The sequence below is a fragment of the Hevea brasiliensis genome, chromosome 2 (assembly GCF_030052815.1).
Source record: "Hevea brasiliensis isolate MT/VB/25A 57/8 chromosome 2, ASM3005281v1, whole genome shotgun sequence".
Lineage (NCBI taxonomy): Eukaryota > Viridiplantae > Streptophyta > Magnoliopsida > Malpighiales > Euphorbiaceae > Hevea > Hevea brasiliensis.
Genome location: NC_079494.1, coordinates 15,564,194 through 15,576,373, shown reverse-complemented (window position 1 = coordinate 15,576,373; position 12,180 = coordinate 15,564,194). Strand labels below are relative to the sequence as shown.

The 12,180-nt window shown below is 32.4% G+C and overlaps 1 non-coding gene across 1 annotated transcript; it reads left to right on the top strand.

Moving 5' to 3' along the window:
* The first annotated feature begins 5,886 nt into the window (after positions 1-5,886).
* On the top strand, positions 5,887-5,993 carry LOC131178160 (small nucleolar RNA R71). Its single transcript, XR_009147289.1, has one exon. It is a non-coding gene; the product is annotated as a small nucleolar RNA R71 (small nucleolar RNA).
* Positions 5,994-12,180: the final 6,187 nt, after the last annotated feature.

Below are 12,180 nucleotides of genomic sequence, written 5' to 3'. Positions count from 1 at the left end.
TAAAGGTTCAATATTGATAAAAAAAATGAGAGTTATTAATTTAATAGAGCGAGATTAATTTAATTAATTGAGATTATAAAAATTAAATATAATTATTGAAAGTCAAAATATAATGATTATAAACTTCAAAATAATTATAAAATCGCCATTCTACTTATTTGCAAATTTGCCATTAAATATTTAATTAATATATATATATATATATATATATATATATATATATATATATATATATATATATATATATATATCAATTATTGAGCATAAATTTCAGTCATCATCCTCATCTTTCCTGTCCATCCTTGCTCTCTTTCTCTTCCTCTTACATTTTCCTCCATTAACACACCAAATTAAGCTTGAAACCCTAGGTTCTTCCATGATTTCTTTAGGAAATCAATAGAAACCACCAAATTCAACCTTGAATTGGAGAAAACTCCTAAGAAATCACCAAAATTTGAAAGCTTGGAGGAGCAAGAAATTCAGCCAAGGAGGGTGCACTAAGGGGAAGTGAAGTTCGATCGAAGGGAAGAGTAATTGAAGGTTGTTGGAAGCTAAGGAACAAGGTTAGTGCTATGATTTCCTTTTGATTTTGAAATTCTAAGAATTCAGCTAGGGTTTGGTATAATTAGGGATTTTCTTATTTATATCCTAATTGATGCAATTGAATGTATATTATAACTCTTAGATGTGTTAATTATTGGAGTATGTTAGGGAGATATCAAATTGGTTGATAGAAAGTAGTATTGTGTAGTGAGCTTGATTCTGGACAGCTTGAGTCCAGTGTGGTTAATTGGCCATATGTTGAGCTACACAACACCAATTGAAGTGAAATCTAAACCAAATTAAAGCTAAGACACATAGCTACAACTTTTATGTTTTGGCCCAGACCAAAATCCTAGGGCAAATAGGTCGAATTGCTAGAACAAGTGCCAAACACTGAAACTAAAATTTCCTAAGATTCCAGCAAATTGCCATTTTACCTCCATATCATTTTTAAGGCATAACTTTCAGTATATAACTCCAAATGAGATGATTCAAAATGATCTGGAAACCTAAAACATAGGCCTACAACTTTATTTCAGAGACCTTGTGATGGTTGTCAATTCCACTAGAAATTAAATTAACTGAAATTATCAGTTATAAAATATTTTCTGCAGTAAGTGGTAAATCCAGGTCAAATTCTAGAGACTGAATTACTAAAATTTTGTGCACCTGTGTTATGGAAAAAGAAAGAAACAAAGGTTGGGGGGGGGGGGGGTTGTAACACTAAATCAGAAGAAATCAGAAATTAAAGAACTAAATATGAAACTTTCAATTTAAACAAACTTCAGCCCAAGGTAATTCTCATCCTAATGCATGACTCAATTATAGACAAAAGAAATACAATTTTCTCTTATTGAATACTTAACGTAGGTTTACCAAACAATGAGGTAAAACTCCTTACTTCCTTATACTCATCAATTCGAGCCCAGCACTTTTGTCGACTCTAATTATTAACTGAATTGGTATTAAGTAATCCTCATCAAATTAATAACTGCTTTAAGTACAGGAAGTAGTTAAGCTGAATAATGATTTATAAAGCATAAATCATTTAATTCACCCTATTGTTTCCTTAGGTTATTATTGAAAATTTGGATCATAATTAATAAAACCTAATTGCTATTCACATTCAATCTTAAACAACAATTACGAATTATAAAGATAAATTAGCAATTAATCAAATCAAACAATTAACTAATAGGCCTTTTTAGCAAATCATTCAATAGATAAAAAACAATTAAATTAGGAAATAAATAGATATTCAAAAAGACATGATTTAAATTAAGAACCTGATCTCACAAATCATGCAATAGAACTAGAATCCCTTGAACTGAATCTAGAACTTAGCCACTCATATTCATGGCTTACTGAAAATTGAAGAAAAATAAAGAAGAAAACTAAAAATAGAATGGAGAATGAAGGTCTTCTATGGTGTTCAAAGCTGTTGAATGATGTCCGTGTATGCTGCTGCCCAAAGATGACTTTATAATCAAAATCCTAATCCCAAAGATAAGAACCAAACTAGGAAAAGTTTTAAAATTCAAAAGACAGATTTTCAGCCTGCACTCATATCTCTGCAATCAAGGCCATTTTTCAGCCCCTTCCCTTTCAAATCTATCTCTGCCATCTTCATGAAAGTTATGGCCCTATTTCGTAGCTTTCCAACGGGTACTCATTTGCCCAAATCCGAGGTCTATAGCCCAAGTTATGCACAAAAAACCGAGACTGGTTCTGACAAAGTGTCCAGCCCATAATGACGACTTCATTGCCATTTTTGATAATTAAAACGACCTCATCTCTCTTCCAGCTCTTTATAGAAGTTGTAGAGGTGGCTCTTAAGGTTCAATTGGGCTTAGGCTTGCTTCATTTGGACATCTGAAACTCCAGATACAAAATAAATACTGAAACTGATCGTGACACATCAAGTCTGGGCTTTTACAATAGATCCATAGCTCATTTTGTCAACTTTGGAGACTGATTTGGGCTTTAGTCCCTCTTTATCATTTGTAGTGTTCTATCTTAGCTTTTTCAATGGATTAAACAGCACTCAATTTGGAGACCCACAACTTTAGAAACACCTGAAAAGTACAACAAATGTCAAATGTTGAAAATTTCTCCATTTAACACAATTATTCCAACAACTATATAAAAATATGCCTAAATGATAAATATACTTTAATCAACTGAATTATGCATAAAAACACACTAGAAACACTAAATGTGATGGAAGTAAAATTAATAAATTATGTACTTATCAAATTCCCCCACACTTATTTCATGCTTGTCCTCAAGCATGACTTAAACTCTCAATCAACTCCACTTAGAAGTTCACTTAACTTTACCCTATCACAACATTATCTAACAAAAGATTAAAAGTTTGAAAGAAGAGGCAAGTAAGGTAATAACCATTATAACAAATTCCATCAATACCATACCAATATATCAACAATTCTCCAACACAAAACAAAAGGCTTGAAATCAATTAAGCTCACACAATTAAAGTTTCATAAAATTTTAAATCAATACACACCAAAACACAAGGCTAATTTATTAAGGCACAACAACTATAGCTCTTTGTAAATCTTAAAAGAGATATTTTTTTTTTTTTGAAATTGGTACTTCTCTCTCGTCACAATTACTTTTTTTTTTTTTTTAATCGTCACCTTCAGAAAAGTACCTTGCTCATATCCTAGCTAACTTTTGGCCTGAGAATCAACATAGGGTTCATGAAGACCCCTAGTTACTTTGCTTAACTAAAATAGCGGAGCAATTTTCAAGTTCAGCCTTTTATTTCTCCCAATTTATGCATCTACATATTATAAAGTACCCTGATAGATTAAACAAAGTTCTAAAATATGCATGAAACTAGTTTAAAGCACACATAACTAATCATTTCACCATTAAATCAAGCTTAAATGATTTATGCAGGAAAAAAATTGCTCTATGGTATGGAGAAGAGGGAAAATCCATCATTAAAGTTACTATTACCTTGCCTAAAATCTCAAAAATTTATTCTAAAATAGAAAAGTCATTTCAAGGACAAAGCACTTCTCTCCGAGAGTTAATATAGAATCATGAATCAAGCTTATGAGAATCATTTTTTTTTAATTAAAAAAATTACAAAAACAAATTTCTCCTTCCCCACACTTAAAAGTTACATTGTCCCCAATGTAAAGCCCAAAAGAAAAAGAAAAGAAAAAAAAATCCTAGAAAATAAAATAAGATAAGGGAAAGAAATAAATCTGATTGTGGCTAACAAGCCACCCATGGGTTGCCTCCCAAGAAGCGCTTTTGTTTATCATCGTTAGCTCGACATGGAAAATCTCCTTAATCCACTGAATGCTCCTGAAACGCCTCATAAAATGGCTTGAGTTCATGACTGTTGACCTTGAACACTTTGTTAGTTCCTAAACTTTGAATTTCAACTGCACCATATGGAAACACATTAGTAATAACAAAGTGTCAAATCCAACGAGAACGCAACTTACCAGACATCAGCTTCAATCTGAAATTATACAATAAAACTTTTTGCCCAATCACAAACTACTTCCTTAGTTTATCATGGAATGCCTTGGTCTTTTCTTTATAGATCCTAGAATTCTCATAAGCCTTAAGTCGAATTTCCTCTAATTCATGCAATTGTAATTTTCTTTTCACACCACCAGTATCCAAATTCAAATTACAATGTCTAACAACCTTATGTTCTAACTCATCCTCCATGCTTAACTCAAACACATCCTGCACAAATGTATCAATAACATTAATAGAAAAGACATAATGATTATCAGCAGGATATTTCATGGCATCAAAGATATTAAATTTGACAGTCTCTCCATCAAACTCCATAGTTAAGGTACCTTTATTCATATCAATTTTTATCTTTGCAGTTTTTAGGAAAGGTCTTCTAAACAAAATCAAAGCTGACTTTGATGTGGGAACACTATCCTCTATATCCAGAATGAAAAAATCTGCAGAAAAAATCAATTCTCCAACCTGTACCAAAACATCCTCAACTACTCCCAATGGGTAAGCATTAGAATGATCAGCTAACTGAATAATGACACTGGTTTCTTTCAAAGGACCCAAATTCAAAGTCTGAAAAACTAAATATGACATGACATTAATAGATACTCCTAAATCTGTCATTGCACTTTCAAATTTAGAATCACCTATTTTGCAGGGAATAGAAAACGAACCTGGATCCTTACACTTAAGGGGTAATTTTCGCTGAATTAATGCCGACACATTTTCCCCCACACTGATCTTCTCATTATTCCTCAACTTGCATTTTGTAGTGCATAATTCTTTAAGGAATTTAGCATACCTGGGGATTTGTTTGATTGCATCAACTAAAGGTATATTAACCTCTACCTTTCTGAAAGTCTCCAAATTTTCTTTCTCTTGTTCTTCTTTCTTATTCTTAACCAACCTACAGGGGAATGGAGGAAGAACAGAATTATTAACCTTATTCAGTTTAGGTTCAGTATTTACCTCAATTTCAGGAACTTCAGACTCTTTTGTTCCTTACTTCTTCTTTTTCATTGGCTCATGTGGAGTCTGATTATCAACTTCTTTCCCACTTCGCAACATTATAGCACTCACATTTTCTCTGGGATTCATGACTATTTGTGATGGAAGCTTTCAAGAACCTTGAGCTTCCAGCTTACTCACAGATAAAGCTAACTGACCAATCTGCCACTCTGTATTTTGAATGCTATTTCTGGTCTCCTGTTGAAACTATTGGTTATTGTTAGCCAAAGCCTTAACAATTTCATCAAGTGACATACCTTGATTTGAGGGAGGCAAAGGTGGAGGTGGTTGATTCACTTGTGGTCTCTGCTGCTGGTATCGATTTTGGACTGGTTAATTCCCATAACTCAAGTTGGGGTGATCTCGCCATCCCGGATTGTAAGTATTAGAAAAGGAATCATATTAGAAAAGGAATCATACCTGCATTGTGGCTGTCCATAATGTCCTACTGCATTAGCATCTTGCATTGATTCATCCTCTTGTAACGCAGGACACATGTCAGTAGCATGACCCGAACCTGAACAAATTCCACATACATTAACAGTTTGCATGTTCCTTACAGCCAATTGCCTCACCAAAGAAGTTAAATCAGAAATCTATTTCTCAAGGTTAGATGTACTTACCTCATTAACCTTCTTAGGTGCATGATCCATTCTCATTCCAAACTGCTGAGAGTTTGCTGCCATGTTAGCAATCAGCCTCCTTGCTTCATCTAGTGTCTTATCAACCAAAGCTCCTCCACTAGCAGCATCTATCATACTGCAGTCCATTAGTAGAAGTTCCTCACATAAATACTGAATCAAAAGCTGCTCACTTATTTGATGATGGGGATAACTTGCACATAGTTTCTTAAATCATTCCCAATACTTATACAAACTCTCTCCATTATACTGTCGAATGCCACAAATTTCTTTTCTTATGTTGGCAACACAGGAAGCAGGAAAATAATTCTCTAAAAATATCTGCTTCAACCCATTCCATGAGTTGACGGATCCAGAAGGAAAGTAATACAACCAATCCTTAGCTGTTCTTTCCAGTGAGAAAGCGAAAGCTCGAAGCTTAATCTGGTCCTCAGAAACTCCTTGAGGTTTCATGCTGGAACACACAACATAAAATTCCTTTAAATGCTTATGTGGATCCTCACCTGTAAGACCATAAAATTTAGGCAACAAATGGATTAGTCCAGATTTTAACTCAAAAGCAACATTTAAAGCAGGGTATTGAATACACAAAGGCTGCTGGTTTAGATTAAGAGCAGCCAACTCTTTCAAAGTTCTAGCAGCCATAGTTTCATTTTCAGAATTTGAATCTGAATCCGAATCCGAACTTAATTCCCTTGGAGATTGGACTCCTTCAGATGTACTCGGAATCTGCCTAGCTTGCTTAGCCAATTTTCTCCATTGTTTAACTATTTTTTCTACTTCTGGATCAAAGATCAACTCACTAGATTGAGAAGTTCTTATCATAAACAAAAAGAAATCAAAGTAAAAATAGAAAAATGCCTCAAAACCCTAGAAAATGATGGAATTTCGCCTCAAGAGAGTGGGGCCAAAAAATCCTAAGGATTAATTGGTCTTGATCAGAACGCCGTTTCCTTCAAAATAGTTATGGCCTACCCTCCTAATTCAACCAAAAATCTGTTGATGAATAGTAACACCGTAATTTTTTTTTCGAAAACCTGAAAATAGCAACACTTCACAAACAAAGGTTATAACAAAATATCCTAACACTAAAAACACGAAATCCAATAAATTTTAGTCCCCGACAACGGTGCTAAAATTCTTGATGGTTGTCTATTCCACCAGAAATTAAATTAACTGAAATTACCAGTTATAAAATATTTTTTGCAGAAAGTAGTAAATCCAGGTCGAACCCTAGAGACTGAATTACTAAAATTTCATGCACTTGTGTAATGGAAAAAGAAAGAAATAAAGGTTGGTGTGGGGGGGGGGGGTGTTTGTAACACTAAATCAAAAGAAATCAGAAATTAAAGAACTAAATATGAAACTCTCAATTCAAAACAAACTTGAGCTCAAGGTAATTCTCATTCCAATGCATGACTCGATCATAGACAAAAGAAATACAATTATCTCTTATTGAATAATGAACGTAGATTTACCAAACAGCGAGGTAAAACCCCTTACTTCCCTATACTTATCAATTTGAGCCCAGCACTCTTGTTGACTCTAATTATTAACTGAATTGGTATTAATCAATCCTCATCAAATTAATAACTGCTTTAAGAACAGGAAGTAGTTAAGCTAAACAACGATTTATAAAGCATAAATCATTTAATTCACCCTATTATTGCCTTAGGTTATTATCCAAAACTTGGATTATAATCAATAAAACCTAATTGCTACTCACATTCAATCTTACAAAACAATTACGGATTATGAAGATGAATTAGCAATTGATCAAATCAAACAATTAACTAATAGGCCTTTTTAGAAAATCATTCAATATATCAAAAATAATTAAATCAGGAAACAAATAGATATTCAAAAAGACATAATTTAAATTAAGAACCTGGTAATTTAAATTAAGAACCTGGTCTCACAAATCATGCAATAGAACTAGAATCCCTTGAACTAAATCTAAAACTTAGCCACTCATGTTCATGGCTTACAGAAAATTGAAGAAAAATAAAGAAGAAAACTAAAAAGAGAATGGAGAATGAAGGTCTTCTATGGTGTTCCAAGCTGCTGAATGATGTCTGTGTATGCTGCTACCCAAATATGCCTTTAAAATCAAAAATCTAATCCCAAAGATAAGAACCAAACTAGGAAAAGTTTTGAAATTTAAAAGATAAATTTTCAGCCTGCACTCATGTCTCTGCAATCAAGGCCATTTTTCAGCCCCTTCCCTTTCAAATCTGTCTCTGCCGTCTTCATGAAAGTTGTAGCTCTATTTCTTAGCTTTCCAACGGGTACTCATTTGCCCAAATTCGAGGTCTACAGCCTAAGTTATGGGCCAAAAACCGAGACTAATTCTGACAGAGTGTCCAGCCCATAATGACGACTTCATTGCCATTTTTTATAATTAAAACGGACTCATCTCGCTTCCAGCCCTTCATAGAAGTTGTAGAGGTGACTCTTAAGGTTCAATTGGGCTTGGGCTTGCTTCATTTGGACGTCTGGAACTCTAGATACACTTGAAAAGTATAGCAAAGGTCAAATGCTAAAAATTTCTCCATTTAATACAATTATTCCAACAACTATCTAAAAATATGCCTAAATGATAAATATACTTTAATCAACTAAATTATGCATAAAAATACACTAGAAACACTAAATGTGATGGGAGAAAAATTAATAAATTATGCACTTATCACCTTGCTTAAATTCTGGGTGTGAGACACTTGAATATTAAGTGCAAAATTGACCTAAAAACCTTGAAACTTGGAAACTACAGGAAACTGCATCCGTGAGTAAGGGTTGATCTATCAGCCATAACTCACTTTATAAAACTGAAAATTTAGTGATTCTTGAACCTCTGTAACCCTGAGACACAGGGGAATAATTCATATGAAGAACATGGAGTCAAATTATGATTGTAACCTGTCCAAAATGGCTTGATAAACTAGTTCTAAAAACCTACCCTGTTCTGGACTGACCTAAAACCAGAATTAGTCACTAGACCAGTTTTGGTAAAATGGTAAAAAATTAAGCTATAAAAATGCAAATTGAGTGATTACAAAGCCAATTTAAACATAAGATATAAACCTACAACTTTCATGAAGAAAGCATGGCTAAATTGATTTTGCATCTTAGCCAAATTTATGGGGAAATTAAAGTACCAATTCTGAAAATTCATGAAACAGTCCAAAGTGACTTGAATTATAATTTGTATGTAACATTAATGGTTTGATAGACATGTATACTATGTGAATATGTGATTGGGACTTATGTTCCCACTATGATTGGAATGATACATGTGATGAGATAATAAGAACATTGATTGATTAAATATGTTAAATTGCCCATGTGTGCCTAGACATTTGCTTATGGGTTGGATAGATTGGCATGCCAAGAAGGGACGAATTTAGCAGTACTGCCTATGGCTTTTTAGCCTGATTTTATTGCATACCTGATAGAAATTTATATGTTCGATGGTATGACGGCCAGAGGCATCGAGTGACCAGTGCTAGTTATGATCTTTCTACATCTATGATTATTTTGGCTCATATGCCATTATATTGCATACCGGGTAGACACTATGTGACCGATAATATGACAGCCAGAGGTACCGAGTACCCAGTGCTAATAAAATCCATATATCCTGTCCAGTCAGTTCTGTTATAGGTTGCTTGGGCATTGAAAAGAGTTAAGAGGGTTGGATGATAAACGAATGAATGGAAAAGATCCCAAATGGAACAATTGCTTCTAAAGAGCAATAAAATGTGAAATAACTCATAATCAATTGAAATTGTATCTCTTTTATGTTTATACAAATATGAAATGTTTACTTTTGTTGTATATTATACTTTCATTCTATTATTGCACCACTAAGCAGAAATGCTTAGCGCGATAGATTTTTCTCGCGTAGGTATTGGAGATAAAGCACAGTAGAGATTGGACAGGGGTTATTGTAGCCTAATTTGCAATAGAGTAGTTGTCACCTCCACTCACTATTTTGGTATAATGCAAGGGCCGTTACATGCATGATTATGTACTTGTAATTAGATACATAGTTGTAAATTAAATTTTGAGTTGTAAAAAAATATGTATTTTTGTAAATGAATTAAATGAATGTTTAATGACATGGATTGTGATGAAAATGGATATGGATGAATAAGAGATTATGAATTGAAATTATAGAAAATGTTATGTTTAATTTTTAAATAGGTGAATATTTTAGCAGGTTAAATATTAATAAAACAGGGGAAACTCTGGCAGTTTATCTGCTTAAAAATAATTTGATTTAAATAAATGTAAACTTAAAATGGAAAATAAATGGAATAAATTAAAAAAGGTGCTCCGGCACAGAATGTGGCATTCCTTGCTCAACTACATTGTAGATCGGGTAAGGGGTGTTACAAATTGAGCGGAAATTTTTTGGTGGAAAAATTTTACGATCGATTCACAATTGGTTGCTAATAGTAACCAATTTTAATCGGTCACAAAAATCGGTTGCTAACTTCACAAATCGATTGCAAATAAAAAAAAAATTAAGTAGGAATTTTTAGGGGAAAGCTTGGTAACCGATTCGCAATTAGTTGCAAAATGGGTTGTTTATAGCAACCAATATCAATCGGTTATAAAAATTGGTTGCTGTTAGTTACCAATTTCTAAATTTGTTGCAAATTAAAAAAAAAAAAGGTAGGAAATTTTAGGAGAAAAATCAGTTGTAAAGCTGGTTGCTAATAGCAACCAATTTGTAAATCAATTGTAAATCAAAAAAAGAAAGCAAAAAATTGGGCAGGAATTTTTTTGGAGGAAAATTTAGCAATCGATTTGTAATTAATTGCAACAATCAATTACTAATAGCAACAGACAAGGAATCGGTTGAAAATTTAGAGTTTTTTAAAAAAAAGTTCTAAATTTAGCAACCGATTCATAAATCGATTGCTAATAATAACTAATTTTCAATGACAAAGAATCAGTTGTAAATTTGGAGCCTTTTAACAAAATGCTCTAAATTTAGCAACCGATTCACAAATAGATTGCTAATGGCAATCGATTTTTATAAGCGATTGCAAATTGGTTGCTAACTTTAGAGTCAATTAAAATAATCCTTTAATTTAACAATTGATTTCCTAAATCGGTTGTTGTTAGCAACTAATTTTTAAATTGATTGCTATTAGCAACTAATTTTAGCAACTGATTTCTTAAATCAGTTTTCTTAATCGGTTGCTAATAGCAGTCAATTTCAAAATCAATTGCTAATTTTATATCAAAATTTTTCTAATATCAATTAGCAATCAATTTAACACCAATTATAAATTGGTTGCCAAATTTTTAAAAATTGACTATTTTACTAAAAAAGAAAATCAAAATCATAAATCGGTTGCTAATAGCAATCGATTTTAGTCAGTTGCAAAACTAATTATTTTTTATAGTACTTGATTCCATCATGTATTTGTTATAAGAGAATCCTTCACAAAGTATTGCAAGTTGTTGTTGGGTATTATAGAAACCAAGTATCACAATTAAAATTAATTGAAAAACATAACCAAATGTTAGAAACTAATTTCCACCAATGGTATTGGTGAAAAAAAAAGCCATAAGAAATTGTAATTTTAGAGAAAAAATAATAAATCTAAAATTAGCCAGTGTTTGGTTTAATTTTTTCATTTTTTACATTTTAAAATATATTTCTTATCAATTTTATATATCTTTTATAACGAGAGTAGTCATTACAAATGACTTCCACTTAGTTACATTCATGTGTTTTAAGTTTTTCCTTGAAATAATATTTTTTTAAGAGTTACATTTTGCTAAGTTAATTATATTAAATTCATTTCATTTTATCATGAATATGAATGATTTCTATTGCAAACTAAATCATAAAAAACATCATATATAAATTCATAAGCATTAAATAATATAAACAAAATATAATAAAGCAATAAATAAAGACAAAAAAAGTCCAACAATAATAAAAAAATATAAGAGATTAAACAAAATAGAAATCATTGGTTGGACCGATGATAGAGGTCTAGAGTAGAATTTCAAAATTATGAAGGGCTAAGTGTAATATATCAACAATCAATATGCAACATCCCTTACCAAGTTCTATTTATTGCAAATTGGTTGCAATTTTACCAAGTTCTAATGGCAAAACTAGGCCCAAGCTAGCCAATTCCCTTTCATTTGATTTTTAGAAGTTAGTATTAGTGAACCTTTAGTTGACATACCCAGTGTTTAGTGTGCAATAAATTCAAGTAGTTAGCCAACTGATTATTTTTAAGTAAATAATCTTTTGGCATGCCCAGTGGGATCAAGTTTTGTTTCACTCTTTATACTCCTACGTTTCTCCTGCTTTGCAGTTTTTGGCCAAGTTCCTCAATGCCTTCAAAAATGAGAAGTGTGTTAGGGAAAAACATTATCGGCTCTCAAGACATGAAGGGAGGTCCTACAGTAATAGGTCTTCATACCACGATTCCCT